The following is a 21,289-nucleotide window of genomic DNA, read 5'->3' as shown; positions in this document are numbered from 1 at the left end:
TTCTTCGGCGCTCAGCTTTCTTCACAGTCCAACTCTCACATCCATACATGACCACTGGAAAAACCATAGCCTTGACTAGATGGATCTTTGTTGGCAAAGTAATGTCTCTGCTTTTGAATATGCTATCTAGGTTGGTCATAACTTTCCTTCCAAGGAGTAAGCGTCTTTTCATTTCATGGCTGCAGTCACCATCTGTAGTGATTTGGGAGCCCAAAAAAATAAAGTCTGCTACTGTTTCCACTGTTTCCCCATCTATTTGCCATGAAGTGATGGGACCAGATGCCATGATCTTCGTTTTCTGAATGTTGAGCTTTAAGCCAACTTTTTCACTCTGCTCTTTCACTTTCATCAAGAGGCTTTTGAGTTCCTCTTCACTTTCTGCCATAAGGGTGGTCTCATCTGCATATCTGAGGTTATTGATATTTCTTCCAGCAATCTTGATACCAGCTTGTGCTTCCTCCAGTCCAGCGTTTCTCATGATGTACTCTGCATAGAAGTTAAATAAGCAGAGTGACAATATACAGCCTTGACGTACTCCTCTTCCTATTTGGAGCCAGTCTGTCGTTCCACGTCCAGTTCTAACTGTTGCTTCCTGACCTGCATATAGGTTTCTCAAGAGGCAGGTCAGGTGGTCTGGTATTCCCATCTCTTTCAGAATTTTCCACAGTTTATTGTGATCCACACAGTCAAAGGCTTTGGCATAGTCAATAAAGCAGAAATAGATGTTTTTCTGGAACTCTCTTGCTTTTTCAATGATCCAGCAGATGTTGGCAATTTGATCTCTGGTTCCTCTGCCTTTTTTCTGCCTTTTCTGGTTGGTAATGGGACCTAATTCCATTTAATCAGACATTAAGCTAATCTGAAGACAATTTTCAATCATATTAAGACCTATGAACATGCACCCAATGGTTACAGCAGCATTATTTACAATAGCCAAGATATGGAAACAACCTCAGTGTCTAGCAACAGACAAATGAATAAAGAAGATGTGATATAGATATATATACACACATACACTCAACACACTATGGAATACTACTCAGCCATAAAAACGAATGAAATTTTGCCATTTGTAACATGGATGGACTTGGAGGGCACTATGCTAAGTGAAATAAGTCAAGACATAGGAAGACAAATACTGTATAACATCACTTATATGTGGAATTTAAAAAATAAAACTACTGAATATAACAAAAAAGTAGATACATATATAGAGAACAAATAAGTGGTTATAAGTAGAGAGAGGGAAGTGGGGAGGGGCAGAGATTTAAGAGGCACAAACTACCACAGCTGGGACTTTCCTAGTGGTACAGTGGATAAGAATCCACCTGCCACTTCAGCAGACACGTTGAAGTGTCCCCTGTTCAGGTTCAATCTCTGGTCTAGGAGGATTCCACACTATGCAGAGCAACCATGCCCGTGTGCCACCACTACTGAGCCCAAGCTCTAGAACCCAAGAGTCACAACTACTGAGCCTGAATGTTGCAACTACTGAAGTCTGCACACCCAGAGCCTGAGCTCTGCAACAAGAGAAGCTACTGCAATGAGAAGTCCGCACACTGCAATAAAGGGTAGCCCTCGCTCGCTACAATTAGAGAAAACCTATGTGCAGCAACAAAGACCCAGAGCAACCAAAAATGAAATAAAATAAATAAATAATTGTTCAAAAAATATACAAATATTGGGACTTTCCTGGTGGCCTAATGGTTAAGATTCTGTGCTCCCAATGAAGGGGACATGAGTTCAATCCCTGGTCAGGCAACCAGATCCAGTAGTAGCGAAGACCCAGCACACCCAAACAAATAAATAAATATATAAAAAAACAGATATACTGTACAACACAGGGAATATAGCCAATATGTTATAAACTATAAAGGGAGTATAACCTTTAAAAATTGTGAATCACTATATTATACTCCTGTATAATGTATTATACATGAACTACATATAATTCAATTAAAAAAATTAAAAGACCTGGTCTTCTCTGGTTTATGCCTACTGTTACAATATAGTTATTTGTAGATCTCAACTGAAAGCCTAGGATATCTACCAGGATTCTTCTATCTCTTTAGTACCATGAAACTGCTGAAAATTCTGCTTAGCTTCTCAACTTCTCAGTAGCCACCTGTGGTTCAACTTTTCTGCCTATTGGCTTAAGCAGTTTAGCAATCTGCAAAAACTTCTGGTGGAAACATGGTTCAGACTTTTGGCTCTCCTTTTCTGTGCTTATATTCTCTTTAGGATCTTGGTCATTCAAGCCCTAGATGTCTTGTAATCCTGAAGTCCAGCAGTCTCTCCACCCTTTAAGACCACCAAAAGCTCCCCTCAGTTTCTGTTTCTTAGCAACCACTGTATGTTCAACTCCTTACTCTTGGTGGTATCATCTACAAAATGGTGATAACTCTCATAAATATAGATTATTTATGTGCCTTTTCCACTGATAAAATTCAAAATCCCCAAATAAAAACTTTTAGCAAGGTAGGAACAAAAAGTGAACTTCCACACTTTGTTAAAATATATCAGAAGTCAATAGTAAACATTGTATCAATACTTAGGAATAAAGTAACAAAAGAATTCTCATGTATGTTAAAAACAAATACTGAGGGAAATCACATGAACCATTCATCACAGTATTGGAAGACAGTCAATGCAATAAACTAAGGAAAAGATACATTAATTCTAGAAAGGAAAAGACTCCCCAAAAGTCATTATTTGCATATAACATGAAAAATTCTCCTTACAAAACTCAAAAGAGAATATAAAACTCATAGAATTCATATCAGTCCTCAGTATGATGTCTAGAAATAAAAAGATAGATCCCTATCCTTGTAAAAATTACATTCCAGATTTGGAGAGAGAGTAAGGAACACAGGTAGTAACAACACACATAATAAATAGGTAAATTATCAAGTCTGTGAAAAGGTGACAAATGCTGTGAAAACGTAAAGTAAAATAAAGGAGGGAACGGGAAAATCAGAACTGGAAACAGGTAGGCTATGATTTGTTTTAAAGATATCAGAACCACTCCATCCCAGAAAAGACAAAAATAAAAATCACCTAGGAATAAAAAAAATCTGTGGAATATGAGTAAGGTCTTAAAGTAGAAAACAAAGTTTTCAAAAGTGAACCTTATCTGGATCATAATTCAAACAAGTAAATAATTTTTTTAAAAATGCAAGAAATGTTTCTGACATTAAATGCTTCTGACATTAAAAAATTTTTTAATTTGAATACTGACTCAATATTCAAAGATACTAAAGAATTATTGTTAATTTTCAAGTGTGATTTATTGTTCAGTCACTCACTTGTGTCCAAACATTTGCAATCCCATGAAGTGCAGCACGCCAGGCTTCCCTGTCCCTTACTATCTCCCAGAGTTTGCCCAAACTCATGTCCATTGAGTGGATGATGCCATCCAACCATCTGATCCTCTGTTACCCCTTTCTCCTCATGCCCTCAATCTTTCCCAATCAGGTCTTTTCGAATGAAATGGCTCTTTGCATCACATGGCCAAAGTACTGGTGCTTCAGCTTCAGTATCAGTCCTTCCAATGAATATTCAGGGAATGGTATTACAATTCCATTTTTCTTAAAAAAACAAAAAGACCTTATATTTTTCCAGGAACACATGGAATATTTACAGCTCAAATGACATAGTATCCGGATTTGTTTCAAACTGTGAGAGGAGATAAAGTGAATGAGAGTCCAGATAAAACAAGATTGATAACTGTTGAAGGTGAGTTGTTCATTCTTCTATTTTGTCTACTTTGGCATAAGTTTGACATTTTCCTTAGGAAACATTTGAAGTTCATATACCATATGGTTCTACAATTCCACTTATTTTTATCTTAAAGCAACTATCATGCAGGTACATGAGAAAGTACATACAAGACACTCCTGACTCTACTGTTTGTAGTTTTAAAAACTTACAAAATGATCTGCAGTAAAAACCCTGAGGCCCCAAATAAGACAAATATAGCCAGAGTGTAAAACACAAGGCAGAAAAATAAAACAACAACAAAACATAGATCTAAATATGCTGCAGACTGAAAAACAAAATCAAACTGCCAAACTATATAAATATACCACTTACAGAAAATAATCCACACATTTCCAAAAATGTGTGTACATATGAATATGTGTGTTTATATAAATCACGTATGTATCATCATTTACCAAAAAAAAGGTTATTCTCTCTAGAACTGCTTTTGCAACTTTATCAAAAATCAACTGGCCATATTTCTGGGGGTCCCATTTCCAGACTGTCTGTCTGCCTGCAGATAAGTCACTTCAGTCATGTGACTGTCTACTCTGTTCCAATGACCTAAGTGTCTATCCCTTTGCCAATACCACATCATCTTTATTTCTGTACTGACTTTCTTTGGGTACCTCCAATATGCTATATGCTCCTTCCTTACCTCAAGAACTTAAGATAAGCTGGTTCTGTCTGCCACCATATTATTCCTTTCTCACTTAGTATTAATAACTCCTAACTCAACTTTCAGAATTTAGCTTAAATATTGCTTTCTCAGGAAAAACTTTCCAACATGAAAGTCAAAGAGGTTTCAAGAGAAAAGAAAAAAGTCAAAATGCATCAGTCCAATAGGGCATCCAATAACCAACTCAGCAAGAGTCAGAGACTACCTATGGCTTTAAGAAGTTGTTAGGATTTCATAAGAATACACAGAAGAGGCAAGAATACACAGAATAACTGTATAAAAAAGATCCTCATGACCCAGATAATCACGATGGTGTGATCACTCACCTAGAGCCAGGTATCCTGGAACGTGAAGTCAAGTGGGCCTTAGGAAGCATCACTACAAACAAAGCTAGTGGAGATGATGGAATTCCAGTTGAGCTATTTCAAATCCTGAAAGATGATGCTGTGAAAGTGCTGCACTCAATATGCCAACAAATTTGGAAAACTCAGCAGTGGCCACAGGACTGGAAAAGGTGTTTTCATTCCAATCCCAAAGAAAGGCAATGCCAAAGAATGCTCAAACTACCACACAATTGCACTCATCTCACATGCTAGTAAAGTAATGCTCAAAATTCTCCAAGCCAGGCTTCAGCAATACATGAACTGTGAACTTCCAGATGTTCAAGCTGGTTTTAGAAAAGGCAGAGGAACCAGAGATCAAATTGCCAACATCCAATGGATCATGGAAAAAGCAAGAGAGTTCCAGAAAAACATCTATTTCTGCTTTATTGACTATGCCAAAGCCTTTGACTGTGTGGATCACAACAAACTGTGGACAATTCTGAAAGAGATGGGAATACCAGACCACCTGACCTGCCTCTTGAGAAACCTATATGCAGGTCAGGAAGCAACAGTTAGAACTGGACGTGGAACGACAGACTGGCTCCAAATAGGAAAAGGAGTACGTCAAGGCTGTATATTGTCACCGTGCTTATTTAACTTCTATGCAGAGTACATCATGAGAAACGCTGGACTGGAGGAAGCACAAGCTAGAATCAAGATTGCCGGGAGAAATATCAATAACCTCAGATATGCAGATGAGACCACCCTTATGGCAGAAAGTGAAGAGGAACTCAAAAGCCTCTTGATGAAAGTGAAAGAGGAGAGTGAAAAAGTTGGCTTAAAGCTCAACATTCAGAAAACGAAGATCATGGCATCTGGTCCCATCACTTCATGGGAAATAGGTGGGGAAACAGTGGAAACGGTGTCAGACTTTATTTTTGGGGGGCTCCAAAATCACTGCAGATGGTGACTGCAGCCAAGTAATGAAAAGACTCTTACTCCTTGGAAGGAAAGTTATGACCAATCTAGATAGCATATTCAAAAGCAGAGACATTACTTTGCCAACAAAGGTACGTCTAGTCAAGGCTATGATTTTTCCTGTGGTCATGTATGGATGTGAGAGTTGGACTGTGAAGAAGGCTGAGCGCCGAAGAATTGATGCTTTTGAACTGTGGTGTTGGAGAAGACTCTTGAGAGTCCCTTGGACTGCAAGGAGATCCAACCAGTCCATTCTGAAGGAGATCAGCCCTGGGATTTCCTTAGTAGGAATGATGCTAAAGCTGAAACTCCAGTACTTTGGCCACCTCATGCGAAGGGTTGACTCATTGGAAAAGACTCTGATGCTGCGAGCGATTGGGGGCAGGAGGAGAAGGGGACGACAGAGGATGAGATGGCTGGATGGCATTACTAACTCGATGGACATGAGTCTCAGTAAACTCCGGGAGTTGGTGATGGACAGGGAGGCCTGGTGTGCTGCGATTCATGGGGTCGCAAAGAGTCGGACATGACTGAGCAACTGAACTGAACTGAACTGAATCACAACTTAGAGAACTAGTTAAGGAAGGAAAGTTAAGATCTCTTTTAAAGAGCCTCTTCCCTTAAAATGCCAAGTAGATGATAGTAATGATTTAGATTTTTCAAAATTATAATCAGAAAAAAGAAAAGCAAAGGTAACTAATATTTTCTGAGCACTGTTACATGCCAGGGACTGTGTTGGATATTTTAGATATGTGTTCTCATGTAGTCTTTGTAAAAAATCTGTGGAGTAGATATTATTATTTCTACTTTATAGAGAAAGAAATTCGGTTTACACAGCTAGACTGATTCTATTTCCTCTTTATTCTCATTCTCTTCATTTTTATCATAACTATACTCTTGAAAAAAATAAAGCAATATATGAAAAACTGCAACTTAAATGAGACCAGACAATTAACAGACACCAGTACTGACATGACAAACATATTTGAATTATTTAACGATTTTAGAGCAACTATCAGTAAAACAAACCAAAATGCAACTGTGAACGCTCACAGAAACAAATGGGAAAACAGAAAGTGTCAGCAAAGATACAGAAAATACAGAGAATCAAATGGAAATTTTAGAATTAAAAAATACAATAGCCAAAATTAAATTCAATGGATGGATTCAATAGCAGGATGGCAATAACAAAGAAAAAATCGATATTAAAGCAAGTAAACTTAAAGATCAATCAACAGAAATCATCCAACCTGAACAAGAGAAAAGGAATAGACTGAAAAAAATAAATGGAGCCTGGGGACCTCTGGAACAATTACATAAGATCTAACATTCATGTCATCAAAGTCCTAGAAAAAGGGGAGAAAAGGCATGGGCTGAAAAATTATTTGAAGAAATAACTGCTGACAATTTTTCAAATTTGGTTAAAATCATAAGCTAACAAAATTCAAGAAGAGCTGGGCAAACTGCAAATGGGTTAAATCCAAAGAAATCCAAACATATTCACATTTTTAAAAAGTTTCTGAAACAAAACATGAACTAAATCGTGAATGCAGGCAGAGAAAAATGATGCATTATCTACAGGGAATTTCTCATCAGAAAACCATGGAGCCAACTGTACCAATTCCAAAACAATGCACGAGTACTTGATTCCCTATGGACTACTTTATTATAGTTATTCAATAAGTATAAAAAGATTATTCACTATTGTTTCAGTTATCCAGGAGGATGCAGTCTTTTCCTAACTTTTGTTTATTCTATGTAAACTCTATGCTGACCTAATAGACACAATTTTATCAGTGTACTTACCGGAATATTCGTGTTATAATTATTTTTTAAATATTCATGGTTACTTTAGATAGTATTTAAGGTCAAATTTGTAAATATCTTCCATTTTGTTATTTTCCTTTTTAATTTTGTGTTGGTTTTTCCATTTAGATGTACTTAATTTTTTAGTCTTCTCACTTTGGGTTACTATTTGCATAGCTTCACTAGTTCCTCAGTTTTTAAAAAGTTGACCACATATTTGCATATGGACAGTCTCAACACTAATTTTTCTAACTGCTACCTGATCAGACCAAAACTTATAATTCTACCACTTGGCAGACTTCAGGATTATTGTATACTTATTTGCTAAGTCATATTTTCTCAATTCTAAAGATACTTGTTTCTCTTAAAATAATATTTTTAGGTTTCTGAAAACAGAAGTATCAGAATTAATGTTCAGAAAAACGTACCAGTAGTTAAGCAAGAGTAAGTTGTGATGTATGTAACTGCTTGCCCAGGTGTAAAACTGTGAGAATATACCTTCCCATAGGAAGTATCTGTTTATCCAAATATCACCACAGCTGAATTATCTGCATGGGTAAACTCACAAGCTATAGAATTTTAAGTTAAATCCCAAAGCTTAACTGTTGCTTGAAAATGTTTTCAGAAAGCACTGAAATAAAAAGCTATTGTGATGCAAATATTGCCTGTTGCAAGACAAGCAAGAGCAATTAAAGGTAATAGAAATTGCCCAGTCCTTCAAAATAGATCATAGAATTATCAGAGCTGGGAGACATTGGTGAGACCACTTTACATTTTATAAAGTACTGGAATGTGGGAGACCCGGGTTTGATCCCTGGGTCGGGAAGATCCCCTGGAGAAGGAATTGGCAACCCACTCCAGTACTCTTGCCTGGAGAATCCCATGGAGGTAGCAGCCTGGTAAACTACAGTCCATGGGGTCGAAAAGAGTCGGACACTACTGAGCGACTTCACTTTCATTACCCAAGTGCTGGATATCTGTCAGAAGTTTCCAGCTGAATCAAAAAAGAAATTATTTAATTCACAGTTTATCTATAGAAAAACTATGAATTTAGCCAAAAAAGAAAAGCAGTTAAATTTCAACCATTTCCCATATGACTCAAAACTACACTGACAATCATAATGTGTAAAAAGGCAATAACAGGTGAGGAAAATCAGCATGTCAGAATGAAAAAGGATTAGACTCACTCTTGTATTATGATTCCAAAGAAGATGGTATAGGAACTGTATGGATAAATGTATGTTTCTGTCAGTTAATTTCTAAGAAGTATTTTCAAAATAAATTTAATGTTTCTTCTTTCTTTAAAGTATATTAAATCAAGAGTCTATATCATAATAATTAATCTCAGTATAGAGAAAATGCACTCTGGGTATATATGTGTATATATTTACATACATCTATTGTTACTTGGGCTTCCCTTATAGCTCAGTTGGTAAAGAATCCACCTGCAATGCAGGAGACCGTGGTTTGATTCCTGGGTCAGGAAAATCCACTGGAGAAGGGATAGGGCTACCCACTCCAGTATTCTTGGGCTTCCCTTGTGGCTCAGCTGGTAGAGAATCTGCCCCCAATGCGGGAGACCTGGGTTTGATACCTGTATTGGGAAGATCCCTGGAGAAGGAAAAGGCTACCAACTTCAGTATTCTGGCCTGGAGAATTCCATGGACTGTATAGGCCATGGGGTCGCAAAGAGTCAGGCACAACTGAGCAACTTTCACTCACATTCAGTTACTTATCTGCTCATTCATTTCTGGGTAAAGGAAAGCAAGAACAGAGAAGCAGGACCAAAACTCAAGATAATAATGCCTAAAAATCAAACTCTTCAAAGATCCTAAACGTTACTGTGAGACAGAAGAACACACGATGAAGTAAATACAATCCAGTGAAAAATGACAACCATCTAGACACCTAGCCAATAACATAACCAAAATAAGCTGATATAATTAAAGGTAATCGCAAAATGAAATAGCTGAGAAAAAGTAAGTAAAAGTAGGTCTTAATCCAGTTGAAAGTAAGAGTATTAAAAACTTAATAAAACTATGCAGTACCTAACCAGGGCTTTCCAGGTGGCTCAGTGGTAAAGAACCTGCCTGCCAACGAAGAAGACGTGGGTTCAATCCCTGGGTCAGGAAGATCCCCTGGAGAAGGAAATGGCAACCCCCTCCAGTATTCTTACCTGGGAAATCCAATGGACAGAGGAGCCTGGTGGGCTACAGTTCATGGGGTTACAAAGAGTGAGACACAATTTAGGGACTAAACAACAATAGTACCTAACCAAGATTCAGAATACCATAATTCTTGACCAACCACCCTACCACTGCAATAGGTTCCAGAGAATGGAAGTGAGAAGGAACCTACCAGGTGAAACTGACTGTTTATTATTATCAAAGGGTTTGGACCACAGGCAACTAGGAACCCCTCTGCTTCAGTTCAGTTCAGTTCAGTCACTCAGTTGTGTCCCACTCTTTGTAACCCCATGGACTGCAGCACGCCACACCTCCCTGTCCATCACCAACTCCCAGAGTCTACTCAAACTCATGTCCATTGAGTCAGTGATGCCATCCAACCATCTCATCCACTGTCATCCGCTTCTCCTCCTGCCTTCAATCTTTCCCAGAAACAGGGTCTTTTCAAATGAGTCAGTTCTTCACATCACGTAGCCAAAGTATTGGAGTTTCAGCTTCAGCATAAGTCCTTCCAATGAATATTGAGGACTGATTTCCTTTAGGATGGACTGGTTGGATCTCCTTGCAATCCAAGGGACTCTCAAGAGTCTTCTCCAACACCACAGTTTAAAAGCATCAATTCTTAGGCGCTCAGCTTTCTTTATAGTCCAATTCTCACATCCATAAATGACTACTGGATAAACCATAGCTTTGACTAGATGGACTTCTGTTGGCAAAGTAATGTCTCTGCCTTTTACTATGCTGTCTAGGTTGGTCATAACTTTTCTTCCAAGGAGCAAGCATCTTTAAATTTCATGGCTACAGTCACCATCTGCAGTGATCTGGGAGCCCAAAAAATAAAGTCTGCTACTGTTTCCACTGTTTATCCATCTATTTCCCATTAAGTGATGGGACCGGATGTCATGATCTTAGTATTCTGAATGTTGAGCTTTAAGCCAACTTTTTCACTCTCCTCTTTCACTTTTATCAGGAGGCTCTTTAGTTCTTCTTTACTTTCTGCCATAAGGGTGGTGTCATCTGCATATCTGAGGTTACTGATATTTCTCCCTTCAATCTTGATTCCAGCTTGTGCTTCATCCAGTCCAGCATTTCTCATGATGTACTCTGCATATAAGTTAAATAAGCACGGTGACAATATACAGCCTTGACGTACTCCTTTCCCTATTTGGAGCCAGTCTGTCGTTCCATGTCCAGTTCTAACTGTTGCTTCCTGATCTGCATACAGATTTCTCAAGAGGCACACAGTTAGTTAAGCCTAATACCTGAAACACTCAGCTCAAGCCAATGGTTTCTTGATTTATTTTATTATACTTAGGTCCACATCTTATCATAGAGAAAAGAAGGAAAAGAAAATCAAGTATTTCTAACAGCGATCTGATTAATCCTTCTGGATATACAACCAGAAAACTGGGATAAAATAAACAATAGCTTTCAGATATTGGATGACAGTCAAAGCAGGAGTGGGATACCCGTGAAAAGGGGGGAAAAATCAGGTGAGCCCTACAGCTGCTTCACCTCACACACCCTGGAAGCAGTTTCCAGGATACAGGATAGAGAGGGAGAACGTCAGCAGAGCCTGGCAGTCTCAGACAACTGAGGAGACAAGAGACTGGCAATGTTCAGGGAGACCAAGATAGCCAGAACCTGTGTTAAAGCCTACCAAAGAGAAGGGACCTACATACACAGAACTCTGGAGATCTGCAGAGGCCTCCCCTCAAGCCTTCGGCAGGTCATCTATGACAGGAACTACCAGAGGTTGGGGAAAGGACCCATGAAAAACAGATAGGTCAAAGAATTCCTGAAACTCATACAAGGGTAGGGAGAGTGTTATTCCCACCAAGCAGAGCGAAAAGACCTCATAATACATGAGACATTAAGTAAAGAACTTCAACAGTATCAACTCTGAAGTGAAGTGAAGTGAAGTTGCTCAGTCGTGTCCGACTCTTTGCGACCCCATGGACTGTCGCCTACCAGGCTCCATCCTAAATTAGCTCAAATAAGGTTGCTTGGGACCCATCCAACCAAAACTTCCTCAAGGTACGTTTTCCCCTAAACTGTTTCCACCACCTCATTCCCTACTAGGGAAGTATTATTTTGGTATCCAATTCTCTCAGTAATCTTTCTCAGAGTATTATAAGAAAGTGTCTTACAGAGAACACAGAGATTACTCATTAAACCACCACAGCACATTATCAACAGTTTTTCCCACATGTCCCAGGCCTAGGGCTTCTTAAACTAACTAAACCATATTCACTTCTCCCCATTAAAAAAAATTAATTAAAGAAATAATAATTTTGAAACAAAATTATGAAGGAGTTTTCTCTTAAACATGTGCTAATAAATGCTTTGCCTAATTTTATCTCATGTAACCTATGTGAAGTCCAATGAGAAGTGACTGTATAACAGGTGTGGAGGTTGGGGGAAGAAAGAAGTAATTTTATCAAAGAGTCAGAGAAATTCAGGAAATCAAATCAATAGAATCAACAAGTAATTCAAAGTAAAATGAACCATGAACAGGCTGCTTACTGATCAAGAGATAAAAGTAATTGTGAAAAAAGACTAGAAGCTGTTACTATATACTTTGTTCCTTTTTTTAAATTGAATATAATTGATTTACAATGTTGTGTTAGTTTCAGGTGTACAGCAAAGTGATTCAGAAATACACACATATATATATATCTTATATGTATTCTGAATATAAAATATATATGTGTGTTTTATATAAAGTCACGTATATCTGTATATAATCCCAAATTCCTAATTTCTCACCCACAACTGCCTTTCCTCTTTGGTAACCATAAGTTTATTTTCTATGTCTGTGAGTCTACATCTGTTTTTTAAATAAGTCGATTTATATCATTTTTTTAGATTCCACATATAAGTGGCATCATATGACATTTGTCTTTGTCTGACTTACTTCACTCAGTATGATAATCTCTAGTTACATCCATGTTACTGCAAATATGATTATTTCATTCTTTTTATGGCTGAGTAGTATTCCATTGCATATATGTACCACATCTTTATCCATTCATCTGTTGATGGACATTTAGGTTGCTTTCATGTCTTGGCAACTGGAAACAGCGATACACTTTATTCTTTGGCTTCTGACTACATACTAAGTCAATTCTTAGTCTCTTAGTGACTACCATGTATTTATACAGGAACAAACTTGACTCTGGATTCACTAAATATTAAGACAACTTCTAAAATCAAAATTCAAATGAAAACTGCTATTTAAAAGTTTAAATTCTAGGCAGCACAGTAAAACAAAAGAAATAAACAGTACAAAGACTGGAGTGGAAGGATTAAAAATAAAACTTATAAGGAGAGACATAAAAACTAGGAAAGTACAGACTCTAGGGCTAGAATGCCTGGGTTCAAATCCCAGCTGTACCACATACCAGCTAGGCAATCTTGGGTAATTAATGTCTACTTCACTGGGGCTTGTATAAGAACCTAATGGATTAATATGTGCAAGTGCTTAAAATAGAGCTTGGTAAACATTAAGCACTATACAGTAAAACTGTCCTTTGTAGACAATGTGATTCTGTATATATAAAACCCAAACGGCTCAAGAAATTATCAGAAATAAAAATTTGGCAGGTTGCTAAATACACATAGTTCAATAGCATTCTTACAAGCCAACAAAAAGAAAATGTAAATTTATGGACCTTTTTCTTATAGGAAATCTTCCAAAAAACTTAGAGAATAATATCAAGAATTATACCACCACCACCCTCCAACACCACATGTGCCTAGTATAAACATTGATCAACTCATAGCCAATCTTGATCCGTCCCCACCCACAGCCTCCTCTCTACCCCAGATAATAATAAAGCAGATCTCAGACATATCCTTGCACCCATCAACATTTCAATATGTACCTCTAAAAGATAATGACTCTTTTCAATATAACTACATGCTATTATCTATCATATCTAAAAATTAATAATTTAATATAAAATATTAAGTGTTCAAATTTCCCTGATTATTTTACATTTACTTATTAAAATTTGGACCCAAATAAAATCCAAACATCACTATTCATTTCAGTTTTCTTCCTTCTTTTCTCTTTTTTTATTCCTCACAATTTGTTTTAAAAAAAAAAAAAGCTGATGTCCCAAGGACTTCCCCATAGCCTAGATTCTGTTGACTCCACTCCACGGTATCATTTCACTGTTTCCCTGTCTTCCTGTAAATCAGTAGTTGGAGCTAGAGGCTTGACCAGATTCAGATTTAAATTTAATTTTTTTGGCAAGGATACTTCAGAGGTAGGATTATGAACTTTCATTAAGAGAAACCTAATGTCTAACTGTTTTTATTCTTGTGATGTTAGCGGCCACTGATGATCTTTGCTTAAGTCCAGGAATTCATTAAGAAATGGTGATGTTCTATTTATCACCCCTTAACTGTAAATAGAATACTAGTACTGAGTAAAGAAACTTTCTCTCTTCAACTAGTTGGTTACCTTCAAGTATAGTTGGTTTCTTAGCATACTCCAAAGAAAACAAATGAGTTTTTTAAAGTATCACCATGAACTCATGAGTTTAAACATATTTGATGTGATTATGTTACAGTTTTACATACTAATGCTCAAACTGTCTCATCTTTGGTCAGACAGAGCCCATTCAATTAAGCACCTTCATTGCTTTGTCACACCCTATTACTGCTTGATAACTTCCCTGCAAGATGTTCAATGCCCCCAGTCTGAAGCAGCTTTAGCCATACTTTGTTTTCCCTTTCAACTAGCTCCTTGCTTATTCTTTATTTCTACTAAACTAAAAACGCCTAATTCCTGAGACTTCCTTGGTGGTCCAGTGGCTAAACTCTGTGCTCCCAATGCCAGCGGCCCAAGATCAAACACTGGTCAGAGAACTAGAACCCGAATGCTGCAGCTAAAGATACTGCATGCCACAACTAAGACCCACTGCAGTAAGATAAATAAATAAATCTTCATTTTTAATTATAAATCAATTGTGTTATATATTCTGGATATTACGATTGAATATGGACCCAGAAATTATAGAAATATTTCCTTTTCAGGTCTGCTTTCAGGATTCCACTGACTGTCCCCACCAAAAAGCATAACTGACACAAAATTAAGATGTTAAATGCTTCAGTTTGACAGACTGGAGCAAAAGAGTCCTAATATATTTTCTGCTGGCATTTTAGTTCTGCAAAGTATGTCTTCATGTTCTATTTCAAAATTCAGATATGGTTTTTAAACATGTATAATAAAAATTCATTTCTTTGATAAATTAGTAAAATCATCAAGTATGGGAAAATGGTCAAGCTCCTAGAAAATTATTCTATATTATAATTCAAACTTTTATAAAGTCCTTATGCTTCATCCTTAACATTGAAACTCATGATATGGGAATATGAAAGTTTTTAAGTTCCAACTATTTCAAAAAGTAAATGTAAGTTTATGCCTCCTTGAAATCACAGAAATGGCATTATAAGTAGTAAAGAAACATTCATCTTATTTTACTAAAAAACAAACTAATAAACATGTAAAGCCCTGTCACAGTACACAGTACATCAAATACATCACTTTGGAAAAGCAGAATCCTACACTTGCTGACCATTTCTTCACCAACATCCTAAAAAAACACAGTGTCAGTGGCCAAAAATTGCTTACATCCACAATTTTTACTGTTTTTTTCCAACATTAAATCACAACCAGAAATCACATTACTAAATGCCAATTTTCCTCTCTGAAAAAAAGGATATAAATTTATACCTTGGTGCAATGTCTTTTATTCACAGGCCAAGTATACCCTCTCCTACAGCTAAGTTGTTGGGGTTTGATCAGAGGAACCAGTGCAACTTTTACAGGCAACAATGGCTTAAAAAAACTCAACCAATCACTATCACCACCACCATCAACAACAAAAACAACAAAACAAAATAACAGTAACAACAAAAAGCTCTTCTGCTGGTGTAAATTTCTCAGTGACTAAACAGAAACACATCTCTATGAAGTGCTGGTATGTCCTCAGCACATCAGTGCTTTCATCCAACTGAAAAACAAAACATTCTACTAGCATGCACATGACAGTAATTGCTTTTCCAGATGGTATGCCTTTGATAAGGGATTTCTGCCAAAAGCTCGTTTTACTTTCTCTCCAAGCATAATATTTGTCATTAAGTTTGAAACTGGTTTGACAAGCTTTTCAATAGTAGTGTGAGCTGACCTGTTTTTGGCTAGGAGGATAACTGTGAATGATACTTCAGCAATATGGTCTTCTCTGTCTTTAGCAACAACATGCATTCATATAACACTGAAAAGCATTATTTTATAAAATTTTATACATTTGTTTCATTTTCATCACAAGTCTAAAAAGTAATTATTATAAAAAAGAAAACTAAGACAGAAATATTAATTCAGTTCCTCAGGGTGGCATGAAGTCGAAGAGCCAATGCTTGTGCTCTTTCCATCCACCACAGAGAAAATCGTGGCAAGGGATACCTATTCAATATACCTGTTGAAATGTTTTTGTGAGTCCAAACAAAGTATTTTTAAAAAGCATTATTTTAATTTAATGTAAACTATAATCCAAGATGGGCTTCCCAGGTGACACTAGTGGTTAAAAAAAACAAACAAACCTGGCTGCCAATGCAGGAGACATAACAAACATGGGTTCAATTCCTAGGTTGGGAAGATCCCCTGGAGGAGGAAATGGCAACCCACTCCAGGATTCTTGCCTGGAGAATCCCATGGACACAGGAACCTGGAGGACTACAACCCACAGGGTTGCAAAGAGTTGGAGACAACTGAAGCAACTTAGCACACACACACACACACACACACACACGTGCATGCATAATCCAAGACATAACCTTACAAATGTTCTAGGGCCTTAAATCATGCACTGATTTTATTTTGTACAGTAAAAATACAAAAAAAAAAAAAAACTCCCACAATCTCAAAATCTTAAAAACCTCTCAAAAAATGTTTTGAAAAATCTTTAAGAAAATATTCTCAAAATGTATTAGATAAAACTTCTGAGTACAAATTTGTGAAATTTTTACTTCATTTTTTAAACGGGAAATGACAAGTATCAATAGGAGTATTATGCTGTGTAAGCCTGAAAATGAGTGGGGCAATATAAGAAACTAATGAATTAGAGATCCCTAATTTCAGGATTTAAGCAAATTAATTTGGTTATATGGCACTTTCACAAGTAGAACCATGAACAGCCAACAACCACAACCAATCAGTCACAAAATTCAATTGATCAGAATTTCCAATTCTCTAATCTTTTTGTTGACATCTGAATATAGAACTTAACTATATTACTTAGAAAAGAATACTAAACTATGATTTTAAGTGCTCATTTCATAATTGCTTTTAAGTGGTTTTTAGATGACACTTAGTTTAGCCTCCCTAGCCCCAGAGTAAACATTCTGAGTGAAAGAGGTCTTCATTCATAATGAAATTACAGAATAACCTATATCCTTCTACACATTTAGAATTACTCGCTACAAAGCTTAACAATTCAACTAATGCTGTTATATGAAAGCAAGAAGGAAAGGTATCTTTAAAAAATAAGTTAGGCACTTCCCTGGCAGTCCAGTGGTTAAGACTTAACCTTCCAATGCAGAGGGTATGGGTTCAATCCCTGGTCAGGGAGCTAAGATCCACATACCTCCTGGCCAAAAAACCAGAACATAAACAGAAGCGATAGTGTAACAAATTCAACAAAGATTTTTAAAAATGGCCACATCAAAAAAAAAAATCTTAAAAAACAATAAGGGAAATGGTTATAGTAATAAGTTAAATTACATATTTAATCATCATTGCCATTTGATTCAAAGTGACACCAAAAAGTTTTCTAAAAGTTCAATGTATGTGCTAGCTGCCAGAGAACTTTTAAAACTTCTCATCAAAACAACCTCTTTTTCATCTGCTATTTGATTCAAGGTAATTTTTCTTTGATAAGAACTGCTCAATTACACCACCCCCTTTTAGAAAGCAATCCATTTATTTTAACTGAAGCAATCTTAGGTGTTCTATTATGGATTCTTGTATTTTAGAATTTACTGCTTTATAAGTTCTTCTTTCGAAACAGAACAAAATGAAATTTAAAATCCAAGTAATAAGTGATACATTTTTCTTAGATTTTTCATCTACTCTATATCCTAGCAAATACAAAGAAGCAACCAACTCTCTCACTGAAAATAATTATCTTTCCATAAATTCCTGCCTATTTGGAAACATACAATTAACAAGAAAATATTTTATTTTTAAATAAACACCAAACTAACTGTACCCTCTTTGGATTTCATACCTATTTTAGAAAAATAGAGAGCACTGTGTTTTCCGTTGATACTATGTTTCCTTTGATTGTTTTCAATTGTCTTATGTAGTCTTTAAAGTGGACAGCCACCCCCTGATTTGGAAGTATCATTTGACTCTTTAATTATATATCTGGCTTTTCTGATCCAAGTGAAACTAACCCATCAGATCCCAAAGGTCCTAAAGGGAGTCTATGGGGAGTATAAGTGACACTTCTTGGTGAATAGAAAACTCTTCACAGTAAGTTTAGGAGAATAGGAAAGAGAGGTTTCTTAATCAAACCAAGGGACAAGTCTCTTGTATCATGGAAGCACATGCTGAATTCAAATGTTCATCTCACAGGGTCATGACATAAATAAAATAATAATTAAACTTTAGGCATTTATTTTATTCCAGTTCTTCTATACTGAGTCGTAACCTGCACTCAGTATATTTCTAATAATTGACATGCTTTTCTAATTATAAGGATTACCTCCTTTTAAAATCTGAATCTCATCTCAGATTTGGGGGAATGTGGAGAGGGGAGTGGATGCATCCCTAAAAGCTAACCATTCTAACATGGAAATTTTTAAACTTATAAAATCTTTATAGATAGAAATCAACATTACACACTGACTGCCAAGGAGTTAAATTAAAGTAAAGCTGTACCTTGACTACCTTAGAGTAAGTAGAAGTTATAAATGTCGGTGTCTTCATTTGGAAGCAAAAATTCTTACTGCCTGATCTTGTCTGGTGGTCCGTGATTTTTATCATCAGAGTCGGTTCCAGTCACATCCCATTAGTATGGATGGATCTAAAGTAGAAAAGACATTAGATTTTAGATACAGTGACACATCATTGTTTCCCTATAAGCATACAAAGATTCTCACACAAATGCTTTAGTTTTTCAAGAAATTCTAATTCCCATTCTTGTCCCTACCACAGATATGAAAAACTGAAAATAAAGAATAAAGATTAAATAAACAGATAAAGTTATCAGTGGTAATTAGCTACTGGCTTTAAAAAGGTTCAGATACCCAAAGGAGGTATGCCGCAAATTAGGCTTCATATGGATAATTTAAGGAGGTAAGGGACCTAAGCTTCTGACTCACTCATCAGAGTTGCTGAAGTCACCCCAGCAGCGGTGGCCTCAGGACTCAGTTTCAGGTAAAATGCAACAGTAGGAAGAAACAGGATTTCCAGCAGAAGATACCTCTGTGACAAAGAAGTGCCTGATATGATGGCTATCATTCATTCCTAGGTCACTGGCAGTGGGAACGTAACAAATGGCCCACCTTACTAAATTAATGGTAGTGCTGTATCTTCCCATTCTACCTCAAAGTTAACGCCAAACAGTGGGACTCTGCAGACATCAGAGAATACTTGAGAAAAGTGAGCCCTACTAGCTCTCATTATTTAAAGCCTAACTGCTTAAATTCCAAATCCTGAAAGATGATGCTGTGAAAGTGCTGCACTCAATATGCCAGCAAATTTGGAAAACTCAGCAGTGGCCACAGGACTGGAAAAGGTCAGTTTTCATTCCAATCCCAAAGAAAGGCAATGCCAAAGAATGCTCAAACTACCGCACAACTGCACTCATCTCACACGCTAGTAAAGTAATGCTCAAAATTCTCCAAGCCAGGCTTCAGCAATATGTGAACCGTGAACTTCCTGATGTTCAAGCTGCTTTTAGAAAAGGCAGAGGAACCAGAGATCAAATTGCCAACATCCGCTGGATCATGGAAAAAGCAAGAGAGTTCCAGAAAAACATCCATTTCTGCTTTTTTGACTATGCCAAAGCCCTTGACTGTGTGGATCACAATAAACTGTGGAAAATTCTGAAAGAGATGGGAATACCAGACCACCTGATCTGCCTCTTGAGAAACCTATATGCAGGTCAGGAAGCAACAGTTAGAACTGGACATGGAACAACAGACTGGTTCCAAATAGGAAAAGGAGTTCGTCAAGGCTGTATATTGTCACCCTGTTTATTTAACTTATATGCAGAGTACATCATGAGAAACGCTGGACTGGAAGAAACACAAACTGGAATCAAGATTGCCGGGAGAAATATCAATAACCTCAGATATGCAGATGACACCACCCTTATGGCAGAAAGTGAAGAGGAACTCAAAAGCCTCTTGATGAAAGTGAAAGTGGAGAGCGAAAAAGTTGGCTTAAAGCTCAACATTCAGAAAACGAAGATCATGGCATCCAGTCCCATCACTTCATGGGAAATAGATGGGGAAACAACGGAAACAGTGTCAGACTTTATTTTCCTGGGCTCCAAAATCACTACAGATGGTGACTGCAGCCATGAAATGAAAAGACGCTTACTCCTTGGAAGGAAAGTTATGACCAACCTAGATAGCATATTCAAAAGCAGAGACATTACTTTGCCAACAAAGGTCCGTCTAGTCAAGGCTATGGTTTTTCCAGTGGTCATGTATGGATGTGAGAGTTGGACTGTGAAGAAAGCTGAGCGCCAAAGAATTGATGCTTTTGAACTGTGGTGTTGGAGAAGACTCTTGACAGTCCCTTGGACTGCAAGGAGATCCAACCAGTCCATTCTGAAGGAGATCAGCCCTGGGATTTCTTTGGAAGGAATGATGCTAAAGCTGAAACTGCAGTACTTTGGCCACCTGATGCAAAGAGTTGACTCATTGGAAAAAGACTCTGATGCTGGGAGGGATTGGGGGCACGAGGAGAAGGGGATGACAGAGGATGAGATGGCTGGATGGCATCGCTTACTCAATGGACATGAGTCTGAGTGAACTCCGGGAGTTGGTGATGGACAGGGAGGCCTGGCGTGCTGCGATTCATGGGATCGCAAAGAGTCAGACACGACTGAGCGACTGATCTGAACTGCTTTAAGGTTTTACCACCCAGGGTTAAGCTTTTCACTAATACTCCCTTTAGACCACAAAGACAAGGTGGATCAAGCTCCAGAAATGATCTTTATACCACAGATCAACTCAGGAATCTTGCTAGTTCCTTGTACCTGTGGCTCCCATCCCTGTCACTCTTGGGCTCTATTCAAAGCATAAACTACTGTGACTGACTGCCGTCGCTCCTGTTTTCATGCCCACAGTGTTCTCTTTGCTCTCTCACCCACTGCATGTTTTCCCCAACTGCGGTCCTTCCTTCCAACCTTCTCCACAGGGACCTCTGGAAACCCCTTTTACATAGTAAAACAAATGACCTCTATATCTTCAGCCTTATCACTGAACTTAGTCTCAGCCACTAGGCTAAATCCGCCTCTTGAAACAAACCC

At 37.4% G+C, this 21,289-nt stretch overlaps 1 protein-coding gene across 10 annotated transcripts in view; it reads right to left on the bottom strand.

Annotated features, from left to right (window-relative positions):
* The window catches only part of NCOA1 (nuclear receptor coactivator 1), a 219,117-nt gene that overhangs the window by 145,864 nt on the left and 51,964 nt on the right, over positions 1 to 21,289 (bottom strand). For 7 of the 10 annotated variants that reach the window (XM_070379206.1, XM_070379211.1, XM_070379204.1 and 4 more), the window contains exon 2: positions 18,685 to 18,829. The gene's annotated coding sequence lies outside the window, so the exon portion shown is untranslated. The remainder of the gene's footprint in view (positions 1 to 18,684; positions 18,830 to 21,289) is intronic. The other 3 variants (XM_070379208.1, XM_070379205.1, XM_070379210.1) reach the window with 2 other exon arrangements.

This window comes from Bos mutus, chromosome 11, assembly GCF_027580195.1.
Source record: "Bos mutus isolate GX-2022 chromosome 11, NWIPB_WYAK_1.1, whole genome shotgun sequence".
Taxonomy (NCBI): Eukaryota; Metazoa; Chordata; class Mammalia; order Artiodactyla; family Bovidae; genus Bos; species Bos mutus.
This window is presented reverse-complemented; position numbering and strand designations above follow the sequence as displayed.